At 43.1% G+C, this 12,921-nt stretch overlaps 1 protein-coding gene across 9 annotated transcripts in view; it reads left to right on the top strand.

Moving 5' to 3' along the window:
- Positions 1 to 12,921, top strand: part of ZNF644 (zinc finger protein 644) — an 80,828-nt gene that overhangs the window by 27,779 nt on the left and 40,128 nt on the right. For 2 of the 9 annotated variants that reach the window (XM_040610809.1, XM_040610818.1), the window contains exon 1: positions 802 to 945. The exons of 3 other annotated variants lie outside the window; for them this stretch is intronic. The gene's annotated coding sequence lies outside the window, so the exon portion shown is untranslated. Of the gene's footprint in view, positions 1 to 800; positions 946 to 1,103; positions 1,240 to 1,563; positions 1,623 to 12,921 lie in introns of those variants that run through there. 4 more of the 9 variants (XM_040610817.1, XM_040610816.1, XM_040610810.1 and 1 more) reach the window with 4 other exon arrangements.

Below are 12,921 nucleotides of genomic sequence, written 5' to 3' on the forward strand. Positions count from 1 at the left end.
GAATTGTATGTGCTGTGTTTTTCCTTTTCCTCTCTCCAGAAATCTCAGTTGTCTTCCTGAGCTCTCAGTGACGACTGCTCACACCTCTAAGGCTGCCTTAATCAACTTCTCACTCTAGTGTGAAATCCTCCGGGCCCAGCAAATCTGAGGGAAAAAAATCTAATTTATCAGAGCAGTCTCTACTTTACGCATTTACTATTCTCCCCGGAATCCCTGCCCTTCTGAATCAGGGTTTGCCATCAGCAGCATTAATCTGAACAAAAAATGGCACCGGCCGCTTTCTCGGCGCCGCCTGGCAGCCCCCGGCCCCCCGAGCAGACCGGCAGCCCCGGGCCGCCGCCCCGCTCAGGTTTCCGGTGCCCCTCACGCCGTTCGCCCGCTGCGGCTGGTCGCGGAGGCCGGCTTTGCCCGCTGGCACGGCGCCTCGGTACGGCTCCGCAGCACTTGACCTACTTTTCCACTTTCTGTGGGAAAGGCGCCGCCGGGCAGCTGGCGCGCTGCGCGCCTCGGCGCAGGTGAGGGGAGAGGAGAGGAGGCCGCGCCGGGCGGGCACCCGCTGCGCGGGCGGCCCACGGTCTGGGCAGGTCTGTCGGGCAGCGGCCCGTCCACCCGTCCGCCGGCGGGGCGTCGCCTTCCCACCCGCAGCGCGCTACCGGCAGCGGGCCGCGGCGCCCGGTGGCTGCCGCGCGCGGCCGTGACGGTCGCACACCTGCCCCCGGCCGAGCGGCCGCCGCGGGAGGGGGTGGGGAGCTGGGGCGCGGGAAGGCCGCGCGCATGCGCGTTCCGCCCCCGGGACGCGTGTGCGCCGGGGGCTGTGTGCGTGCGTGTGTGTGCGCGCGTGTAGCCGCGCGCGGAGTGGCCGGGGGGGTCGGGAAGCTTGCGCGATGACGTCACGACGCCGCGCGCAGGACGTAACCCCGGCGTGACGCACACCCCGGCGAGCCCGTGAGTTTCCCGTTATGCCTTTTTTTCCGCCCCCCCCCCCCCCCCCCCCTCGCTCTCTCCCCCGCCTCCCCGCCGGCAGCCGGGAGGGGAGGGGAGGGGGCGCGCGCGCGCCGCTCCGCGCGGCGCCGCGTGGGGTGGGGGCGGCGCGGGCTGAGGCGGGCGCGGCGAGCCGGCCGCCCTAGCGGCGGTTGGCGGGGAGGGCGGCTCTGCCTCCATCCTGCCGCATCGGGGAACATGGCGGCCGCCTCCGACCTGGTGCGGCACCGCGACTCGGCCGCAGCCGCCCGCGCTGCGGTAAGTGGCCGGGCCGAGGCGGCGGCGGCGCGGCGGAGAGAGAGAGGGCGGGCGGGCGAGGCGCTCCCCTCCCCGGCCCTCCCCTCCCCGGCCCTCCTTGTCGCCTCCATGCGTCCCCGCCGTCGCCCCTCACCCCTTCCCCGAGCCGGCGAGCGGCCTCCTCGGTGCCCCGGCCGGGCAGGACACAAAGGGCTGTGCCGAGGAGGGTTTTGTTCGGTCACATGAAGCGGCGCAGCCAGTGAGCGCGGAGCTGGGAGGGGGGAGCGGGGCCGCCGCCATTGCCAGGCGCGGAGGAGCTGGGCAGCCCGGTGCCGCCGCGGCGGGGCCTAGGGCGCGGGGAGAGCCGCCCAGGGCCGGGCCGGCGCGGGGCCGTGGGGAGCCAGGTAATGCCCCGCGCGGCGCCGCCGCGGCCGGCTGGGGCCGGGACAGAAGGATGCCGTCGCTCGGGGGTGGCCGGGGTCACCCTGGGGGGCTCCGGCAGGCGTCGGTCCCCTCCCGCCGCCTGCCCCGGCGTGTCAGGGCGGCGCGGCGGGCCCTTCTGGGCGGACCTGCGCGCTGCTTCTCGCCGCTTCGCTGCCGCTTGCCTCCCGAGCGCGGTCGCCACGCATGCTGCCCACCCCAGCTGGCGGTCGGCCCGGGGAAGGTTGCCTGCCGCTGTCCAGGGGCAGGGGGCACCGTGCGGTCCCCGCCCTCCCCTGCCTTCCCTTCCTGCTCGGCGTGAAGCGGGGCGGTTCTGAAACGCACGGTGTAAGCCAGGCCCGCCGCGGGGCTGGCCGGTGTGTCCTGTAACGGGGGCCGTGCCGCTGCAGCCGGGTTCTCGGGGCCGGCGGAAAAGTTAGCAGTTAGGGTATGGGAGTGTCGGGGCTCCCAGCTGCTCCAGGGTGTAGCTGTTTCTCTGGCAAAGTTTGTGTTCCGTCAGGTTGCAGAGGTGAGCATCATCTCGAGCCATGTAATTTACCTGAAATCTAGAAAAAATTCTTACGGCTTATACGTAACCTTTAGTCTGTCGGAAGTACTTCGGTTGGGATCGTGTGGGCTATAAACTGACAAGTCACAGTGGTAATGAGAAACAAGCATGGTATATCAAAGTAGGTTTCCTTCCAGCAGTGTTGTACAACTCTGGCCCTTTAAGCAAAATCTCAATCGCAGTGATACCCTGATTCCTGCCCCCTCCCGCCGCCCCCCCCCCCCCCCCCCCGCACATAATTTAATTATGAAGATTGTGTCATGGAACTTAGCTTTCAGACGCATATGGGGAATGAGTGTGCACCAGATTTTAGAGTAAGAAGCCATTTCATGTTGTATAGATTAATGAATTAACACATGGGACGAACACTCCTTAAGAGGATGATAAGCATCTCTGGAATTCCACCATAGCATTCTGCCTTTTACTGAGAAGTTTGTGCAATATGTTATTTTTTTTATACAAGTTGCAAAATAATTTTTCATTCAAATTACTAAACAAATAGCTCAAGAGAAGATTCTTCATAGCTAAGAGTGAAGTGCTTCAGAGTTTTTGTAACTTAATGTGATTCTTCTGCATAGAATTCTTTGCTGCCTGTCTTGTGAAGGGCAGGTGATTTGAGGGCAGAATAAATGGGCTGATTAGACAATGCAAAATAGATCTGGAGAAGCTTTTACTGGGTCACTTAGATGCAGAGAAAATGCAGCAGTTCTCTTATTGGAGAGGAGTTCAAGCAGAGTGTGTGGAGGAGCAGTGCAGTGTGACAATCCTATTACACTGACTTATAATCAAAGCTGATGGTGCAGACCTGTCTAATGTAACTGCAGGGGAATGTGGTGCAGTTATACAAGAATTACAGCGAGAATTGAAATTACTCTTCAAAATAGTGTCTTAGAATTGTTTCTTCTGACATCTAGCATTCATTCAAATTAGATATTTTTTTTTATAAGAAATCTACCCAAGAAACTGGAGTCTTTCAGAGGAAAAAAAAGTTCTTGTTAATGTCAAACAAGAAACTTTGTTTTTATAGATACATTTTATCCTTTTGTTTTCTCTAACCTGTATGGTATTTTTTATATTAAAAAAAATAAATCCTTGACAAGTGTCATTGTAACAAAATCAGAGTAAAGCTGTACCACTTTGACCTTTTTCTTTTTTTTAGTTTCATAAAGTCCAGCATCAAGTTTATACCAAGTAGCACTAGAAGGAATATGCCTAGGAAAATGTGTATGAAAGTTGTTGAGTGAATATTAAAAGATAATACTACTGTCTTGAAATCTGTACAGGTGACCTGGCCAGTAGGAGGAAAAGGTACTAATCACTTAGAGCATCCTTGTGTGGGTTCTTTAGTACAGCAACAATTGATTGAAATAGGACCATCAGCAACTGAATAAACAGGATGTTAAATAATAGTGGCAATGCCTTCCACTTTAAAATAATAGTGTAGGCTGAGTTTCAACATGGGCACTGAATTCAGGGGTTGTCAGTGGAATTTCTTGTGGAATAGTTTGTGCTTACACTTGCAGATATTAGCAGAACTTACTAGCATGTATAGGGGTTTTTTTTGTTTCAAAACTTTTGAAGTCACTTCTGGAGAAAACAGAACTGAAAAGGGAATAAAGTTCTCTGTAATAATAAAACACACGGGTACGAGTACACAGTTATTAATTTCAAACACTTTGAGACTTCTTACCAGCTTGCAAAAGATCTGAGAACTTCGAACTGGAAGAAACATGGAAACTTGCAGTGCAGTTTCACCTGAAGTTGGTTTGAATTAAAGGTCTTTGAGCACTTGCTGATTGGCTGTGTTTGTTTGGCTAGTTGGTAACTCACTTTCAGATGTTTTTACATTTTCAAGCAACTTTCTGTCAATGAAGTTCAAGTCATGCAGCTATTAGAGGACTGCCTTAAGATACTTGTTTTATACCAAATGCACTATAATGATGCAGTTGTTTTAAGCCAAATTGAATTAGTTTCCTCTGCCCTGGATTGTGACTATACTGTATTATGTATTCAGAGTTTGGGAGGAAAATTGTCTAATAAAATTAGGTTATATCAGAACAATGTTGCACTCACTTTAAGTTGGCATCGCCTCTGAAGCCAAATTCCTTGAGATGAAAAGTGTCCACTCTACTTCAGAATGTAAAGAAATCCCTGATGAAATAAACCAAAACAAGTTTGTCTTTTCTAAAAATGTGTTCATTTATCTTCTTGAGCACTCTAAGCTGATTTTTGATAATTAACATTTTTCCTTGCCACTCTTTTTTTTTTTTAACGTAAGTGCAGACTTCATATAGCTATTGGGAAAAGAGCTTAAGTTACCCAAGGGAAATGTTAACGGTCATTCTGGCTTGTATACATAAAGATACTACTGGGCTGTCTGTCTGGGTTAAAGGATTTCATGTAGTTCATAGCATCGTGAAAAGATTCCCTTTTTGTGCTCAATTAAAAAAAAAAAAAAAAAAAAAGCACATACACTTCCATGCCTGTATACATTGTGCCCCTTAAATCAAAACTTGTGTCAGTTCATAGGAACCATTCACACAAGCGGTGATGGTAGAAAGGTCATGCCCACGTTGGGTAGGTGAGGGTGTGAAATGGTCACTCCATCTTCCCCAGCTACGTGAAAATGGACATAAATACAATGCATCTCTGCAGTTACAGTAATACTGTGAGATGTAATTTGATGCTCAAATCACAGCTGTCTGTCAAGAAAGACCATGTAATGAGTTTGCATAAACTTCTAATGTGTGTTTTTTCAAAAAAACAAGCATGATAGTCATGGTATCAGTCATGTTAGCTAGTATGTGGTGCAGTGGCATGTAGCGAGTATTTCATCTTGGTACAAAGTCTACCCAAAATTCTATGGTATTTACTCACAAGGGGTGTTGCTTCGTTAAAGGAGAGCAAGATTTTTTTAAATTGAAGAGTAAGGAAATATTTTTTTAAAAAATAACAAGTTGTGCTGCATTTCTGTCACTGTTCAGCTGTACACAGCAGCTGTTGATAAAATGTTGCAGCAATGCCCTTATATTGCCAATGAGGTTGAAGGGGGGGAAGACAGTGGCTTAACAGTGAGTGTGCATTTTTTTGGTTTTGGTTACACCAAGTATTAACTGATGTAATATTTCTGACCAAACTTGGTGATACAGAGAACTCTCGCTCCAGTAGATGTAATTGTGATACTTTTGGTGTGGGAACTGCTTGTTTCAAATGTGACTAAATCCAGCTATTAGAAGTGGTAAATCTCTAGTTGACATTTATTGATTGATACAGAGTGCTTAATCTTACATATAATTGACTAGTTGAAGGATGATGTGATGGGATATTTGGTAATTCAGTATTTCTTGAAACTTAATCCAGAGGATGCAGAGTTTGTGCTTAAATCGGCGTAAAGGTCAGGTTGTGGAGCTTTGGAATACTTCAGGCCTATTGTTAGTGTGTAGTAACAATTTTCAGTATGCTTAACATTGCAAGTTAAGTACTTAGCATACTTACAACAGCTTTGGAGTTTTGGAGACTGGAGTACAATTTTACTCTCTTCTGAGTGAAAATTAAAAAAAGTAGAAGTTTTAGTCAGTTGGGTTTTTTAAAGGGACATTTGTAGCAAGTATTTGAATGATTATATTTTTTGCTTGGTATATATGAAGAACTTGATAATGTTACAGTCTTCACAGAGCAGCGGGAGTGGGGGAAAGAATGCATCTTGGGAAATGGGATGGAAGGAATTACAGGTGCCTTATTGATTTGCCCAACTGTAGGTGAAGACGGGGATTGAGATCATTGCAACTTTCCTGTTTTCCGGGCCAACTGTTAGCACTTCCTTGTAAAAATACTTTCCACAGCAAAGTGACAGAACACAAGCAAAAGAAGGTGGAAGGTATATGTCTTGTATAATTTACCCTTATTTACAGGATTTACCTGATGCATCCTTTTTTAGTTTGAGTGAAAGAAATGAGGAATTCCTTATGTGATCGTTGTAATGGTGAAAAGTAGTAATGAATCCCTCTTTCCTGCATCTTCACAGAATAATAATTTGGTGTGTTTATAGCATGAGTTGTGCTTTATCCCATCTACTTTCCCAGTGTGGCTCTTTGCACCCAAGATTTCTTTCCAAAAAAAGCATACAAAGGAAGTCAGGGAACTGCTTTTGGAAAACTGTTACTTAAGTTTGCTTTGAAAGTGTGGCAACTCCAGAGCTGCTCCTTGCGGCTGCTGGTAGGAAGTGTTGGGTATCTGTTTCTTGTCTGGCTGCAGTCAGTGGGTGATGGGTAGCGGTTATGGTTTGTTGGGGTTGGAGTTTTTTCTGGTTTGGTTTTCTGTTTTGTTTTGCTGCTTTTCATAGTATGTTCTGGATGGCAGGTTGCTTTTTTTAAACTTCGTGTTTTGTCTTCTTGAGTGGCTGTCCTCTGAATATTTCTGCTCTTTGCTTCTGATTCCACTCGACTCTCCTAGGAGCACTATGTGAGACAATTCTTGACTACTTTTTCAAAAAAGCCCTTAATGTTTATGTTTGCTGCCAATATCTTTCTTCATCTTCAGATGTAGGCACATACAACAGTTTTGTGGCAGTAGAGTTTCAGAAACTATCTCTAATATTAACTTAATTTTCCAAATTTATCTTTTGCAGTCAGAAGTAGGAACTTTATAGAATTTATATCCTAAAATTAGGCTCCAAACCACCAAAACCGTGGTTGTAAGTTATTGAAGTGTTTGTTATATTTATGATTCTTTTGTTTGCAAAGAAACTGTGTATTCTTATGGATGTTCTTAGATGTCTTCCCCAAAGACACTAGATTCTATGTTCCCCTGTGGTAATTGATAGGGAGGATAGAGAAGGGGAGCAATTTTTCAGTTTGTTGCTGTTCCTACTATAAGTTGGCATGTTATTTGAAACTGTATTTTCAGCAGAGGACAGCCTTTGCCTGAAAAGTTCCTATATAAATGACTTTGTCTCTTCACACAGAAGTGCCGCTTCTTCCAACTTAGGAATATTAATACTAGTACCCAGGGTGATTTTATGCCAAGTAACCTCTCTGTGAACTTCAGTTTCATTCCACCAGACGGTGTTACCTTAACTTCTCTTCCAGTTTAAGTAATTTTCTGGAATGCTATTTCCAGCAGGAGAAAGTGCACTTTTTTACATTCTTGAGGTTGTCCTTGTTCTTCATGTTTCCTGTCACTGTAGATTCATTAGCATTTCTTTCTGACCTTAAATGAGATTTTAGCATTCAGAAATGAAAACCAAATCTGTATGATGTTAATCAACAGCTTATTTGAAAGAGTGCAAAAATATTAAAGTGTAACCTTTTGTTACCAATAGTTTTCTATTCAGAATTCACACTTTGTTGTTAATAGGGCAGTCTTATTAGTGTAAAAAACCCACCAACACCAAAACCAAAAATGAACCCCAAAAAAACCCATCCCAAAACCAGAAATCAACAGAAAAACCACCCCAACTCCCCCTCATTTTTTTTTCTTTTACCTTCAGTACAAATATGAAGTATTTTATGACTGGATATACTGCATAAAAAAATAAAGACACGAATATCATGTTGTTTTCTGCTAAGTACTGTAAATTCCCAGCAATTTTCTGATAGGCTTAAGTATAGTCACGGAATAGGTTTGGTTAGGGTATTCTGAAGTCTTACTTCGGAGAACTTGATCTGTTCTGTAACTTCGTTTTCCGGTTTATTTGTTTTCTGAATTTTCTTTAGTTTTGTGAACTTGGGGATAAGGGCAGGTTATTTCTTAAATTTGTAATAATACCTTACGTATTTCTGTATTTTTAACAGAGTTCATGGCTCTTATTTTTTCTGAAGCTGTTTAAAATTAAGTGGGAACTGAGTGAGTTCTGAGCATTTTAGTCAGAACTGCTGTAATTAAATATGCATCTATATATCATCCAGGAACTTAAGGAAAAGTTTCTCTCCTTTAATCCATTTAAACCAGAAGATTTCACATTCATAGATACTCTCTCAGCATTTAGTGTTGATTATAGTTTTTTCAGTGTTATGGCGAAAACCAAACGTGAAATACTGGAGCCAACCTTGAAAGATCTAATTTGTATGTTTGCAAAATTCCCAGTAATGAGCTAAGATAGTAGCTCAGGGGCCAGTCAGTTGGCAAATAGTCAACTGTACTTAGAGCCCTAAAAGTAGGCACAGAACCTCTGTTGATGTAGGTAACTTAAGATTTTGGGACATATTAGTCAATATCTGTGAATTTATGAAGCCTTTGCAGGAGGTATTATGGCGGTTGTTTTGCTTTAACGGTGGGTATCCAAGGTGACAGTTTCCTTTATCTTAGGTGCTCACTTTCATTAGTTTTAAGAAGCTTTGTTATTAGTGCAAATAATGTACGCTGTTCACTTGCTAGAAGAAAATATTTCTGTTTCGGTGTTCTTTATGGTGAAAGGGAGGCATGGGAGACGTGCAGGTTTCTTTGCCTCAGTTAAAAAACTGGCATTTGTGTCTATATTCTGAAATCGAGTCATTATGAGAATGGTTTGTGCCAACTGACTATATATTTGTTTTATACTCTTGAATTTATACAACATGAGCCCATGCAGATGTGGTTCTTTTATACTATCCCTGTAATCCATTGTAAAGTGTCTGAAATGAGCTTAGAGTGTATGTATCTTGTCTCTTCTGTTTCTTGGGCTACTTTTTGAAAGTTTGGTTGGAAAATCTGTTTTGGTCAGGAAAACTGACAAACTAAGTGTATGGTTTTTTGTTTTTTGGTTTGTTTTTTTTTTAGCTCCAGCCAGATTAGGTGCCTAAGGGACAGCCAGTGGGCTGGTTATGGACAGGTGAGGACAGACAACGTGGTGTGCTTTTTACTGTTGTCTTTTAGGACTTTTTTGGACATGTACCAGAAGGATGCTTTCCTGCAGGCAGAACAAGGGTATTCGCTGCTGTAATTTGTCATATGATGGAGACATCAGCACTTTTATCATGAGATCAGTATTTCATATGAGTAGCAATGCATGTCACATGACCAGATCCATGGTGATAAAGTGGCCAGAGACATGTGATATAAAGTATTCTGGTTTGTGGTGTGGCAGTTATTTCGTGACCCTTAAATATACCTGTTAGAATCTGTATGCCTTGCCTCAGTTTATTGGTTGTGTATCATCATAGCTAGCGGAATCTAGGCCACAGAATACATATTTGCAGGTGTGAGAAGGCAGTAAAACCCAGTATACTTTACTGTGTGTATGCAAGTGAATGGAGGTAAGTCTCTGCATGAAACGCAGCATGCTTACACCTGAAATCCCAGATATTACTGAAAAAACACAAGCTGGAAGAACTCGGTTTGTCCATTGGTTGTCATGTGTTTGGCAGAATTAATTCAAATAGTGAAGGAATCAAAGATAGAAAGCTTTTGCGCAACTGATGGCTAAGCACAAGGAAGTGAACAGTGGAACAAAGTCCATACGCATTTAAAGGGTTCAGGTTTGAAGAGAGAAAGATTAATGAAGCCCTGACCTTGAAGTGAAGCCTGCCTAGGACTGTTAGAAGTCCTAGGTGTTGCTTACACCTTGCAATCTGACATGAAGACTCCATAGTAGTTTATTAAACAGTGTAGAAAGTAGATCTTAAGGTACTGCATAACTTGGGTAGAGAGACCTTGGGGAAGATCTTGAGAATATCTGCTTCATAGCTTAATGCTTTTCATAGAATAATTTTTGAGCAAAGGCTCGACACAACACTTGAAAATACTATAGGAAACAGACCAGTATGGTGATTAATTGTGTTAAACTAAGTGTGTTAGTAATAAAACTTGTGGACACTGCCTGACTGAACACAGGGAGCATGAATAGGAGCTTGCTGATGAGACATGGATGTTGTGCCAGAGCAGGTCTGTTGCGGTGGTGGTGTGTGAATGATTCAATGGAGTCTTCAAAATGGTAACTAGTGGTCTCAAACTACGTTTCAGAGAGGTGTGTGGAGGCTTTTGCCTTGGCTTGCTTGTCAGGTGTGGTAGTATAATCTGGGTTGTGAGATGTGGGTTGTTCCTATTTAATAATAATAATAATAATAAAAACCACAAAACCTTACTGCAGCTATCTAGCATAAAGATGTAAAAATAAGACACAGTTGGTTTAAATATGTCACATTGCTACAGCTTATCTAAAATAGGAAATGGGGTTTTTTGCTATTTATGTAGGTGATGGACAATGTTGGAAGCTTAAAGTGCCACCAAACCCAAGAGTGAACACCGAGTAGTTCAGTGAGGAATGGATTTTTACTTATTTTTAAAAACATTTTCAATAGCTATTAAGGTGATAGCATTGACAGCATATTCTAACTTTACTCCTTCAACAAAACCAATCCTGTCATCAAAAAGCAGACTCCTGAAAAATGAAGGAAAGGCTTTACGTTACTGGTTGTATGTATGCGACTCTCCAAAGTGATCTTTCATAGATTATAAGTAATAGTGTGTATACAAACCCAATTAGAAAGCAAAGTATTTTGTAGCTTTACTTCAGTTCTGATAATCAGTAGTTGAATTATATTGTGTAAAATATATGTAATTTTATTTGGAGAAAACTATTGCAGGAAAAATGACAGTACTGGAATGTATATTTTTAGGTCATTGTTTTATATGGTTATTTTCTTCATACTGGAATGTTCATTGTAGTGACAGCTTAGTCCTCTGATAAGCTGGCAGGCTCTTTGGGAGTTAGCAGTGGTGTTTAAAGATGCTAATACTCCAGGAGCATCTACTCTGTCCTCTGCTGGACGTTACCATCATAAGGATATCAGAATAAAATCTCAGTCACATCAATTCAGAGTTCAGCATAAACCTACCTTCATTTTAAGTTTAAGCCCTTACATGCGAGGTGTTTATTACTAGTTTATAAGCAGCGGTTTATGAATACTTAAGGAAATGTAAGTGTGCATGACATCTCCAGGAAATTTTTGTTAGATTTTACATTTTCACATGCATAGAAAATACATTTCCTCTGAGACTATGAACAGATTCACTTTCCTGCCGTGGTCTACGGGAAGTGTCAGAAGTGCTGTCTAGACAGACAACAGCAGGCATTAGAGCTCGTGATCCCAGCATAGCTACCCGTTCAACTGGAACAAACTTGTGAGGAACTGAATTTGGACTTAGGATCCTGTTTTGTAGGGGGTACTTACGCCCTAATACCAGTTCATTATTTCTCTTCATTGCTGTTACGAATGTTTCTGTATTTTACTTTCTTGTTAGTGCCCTCCCACCATTGCTTTCTTTCAAACTGTTGTGATACAAGGAGGTTTTTTGGAAGAACAAAGTGAAAACAGTGTCATTTATCACTAATTTTGAGCTGTAGGAATTTAGGTTCAACCCTTTTTAAAAAATGCATTGCAGTCTTAAGAAAGCCAGGAAAGTTCTTCAGGTGTTGTCATTTTCAAGACTGCAGAAACTGTTTTCTAAACACATAAAATTCAGACTGTGTTCTTGGAGCCTGCAGGTTAAAATAATGAATTGCATCGCTGCAGTTCTCTTCCAGTGTCCTGCAAACTGCTTAGTCTCCTAAATGTAGGCAGGTTTCGTTGTTTTCGGGTTTTTTGAAGTGGACTACCATGCTGTTATGTTTTCATTAGCATAAACTGAATTTGTGTCGAGTCCAGGGTTAGAGAATACTGTTAGGTAAGTACATCAGATGAAGTAGACAATCTAGAGGCAGATGCCTGAAGTATGTCGAGAAAACTGCTGAGCGCTTTGCCGCCTTTGGGTTTAAACAGAGATTGCAGTAAGGACTGTTGGCTTTGGAACAGTGTTAAAGCTGAAAAGAAAATGGCTACCAGAAATCATTGTTGCTACAGTAACAACAGAGCTTGACTATTAATGTGCTGCTTTAACTACTACTAGAAATGCTGTGCGAGGTACTGCTTTTAAGTAAGTGTCCTTAATGGGAACAGAGATTTAAATCCATTTAGATATTAATGGAAATCATCAGCTTCTTGTTTTAAAATACCAATCTATTTATTGGGAAAACTGATTTCTAGTAAATATTTTTTAAAACCTAATTATTGCTTTTTCTAGCCAAAAAAAATGTGTAATGGTTTAAAATTGTATTAATTAACATAATGTCCTTATAAAACAACTTGCAGGGGAAAAAAACCTGTACGAAGTATTGATCTTTTTTGGTAGTATTTTTTTAAAAAAACTGTGATACTGTTTCACAAACTACGCGGTCTCTGGTAACATAATTCTGGCTTTCAGAAATTAACCCCTTATTTTTAATATGGGGTTTTTTTCATGCAGCAAAGCTTTTGTTTAAGATATTTCTGTATTTTGAGATAAAAAAAATATATGGCCAACTTGAATCCTGTGTGAAGTTTTATAAATAAGGATCGGATTCTAGGGTGGAATCTGCTCAGGGATCTGCATTGTATTTTATTTTATAAGGATGTAAATGTATGTATTGTGGAATAAACTTTTTGCAGGTTTTTTTATGAATGGGGAAGGGTGCAGTTATGCTGAAGAATTTGAGGTGTGTAACGCAGTACATCAGGAAAGGGATAAGTGAAGTGCAGTGAATGTGTGAAGATTAATTGATGCATTTCTGTGTATATCAGGATTCCACAGGTAGCAGATTCCATGGCAGGTATGGACTGATAACAAACTGTGTCTGCTCTTCTTCAAAGTCCCATATGTGTGATGTGTCCTGTATACCTAATAGCAGATGGCATTTTTCTGTAGTTCTTTCGGGTTTGGGG

This window comes from Falco naumanni, chromosome 11, assembly GCF_017639655.2.
Source record: "Falco naumanni isolate bFalNau1 chromosome 11, bFalNau1.pat, whole genome shotgun sequence".
Lineage (NCBI taxonomy): Eukaryota > Metazoa > Chordata > Aves > Falconiformes > Falconidae > Falco > Falco naumanni.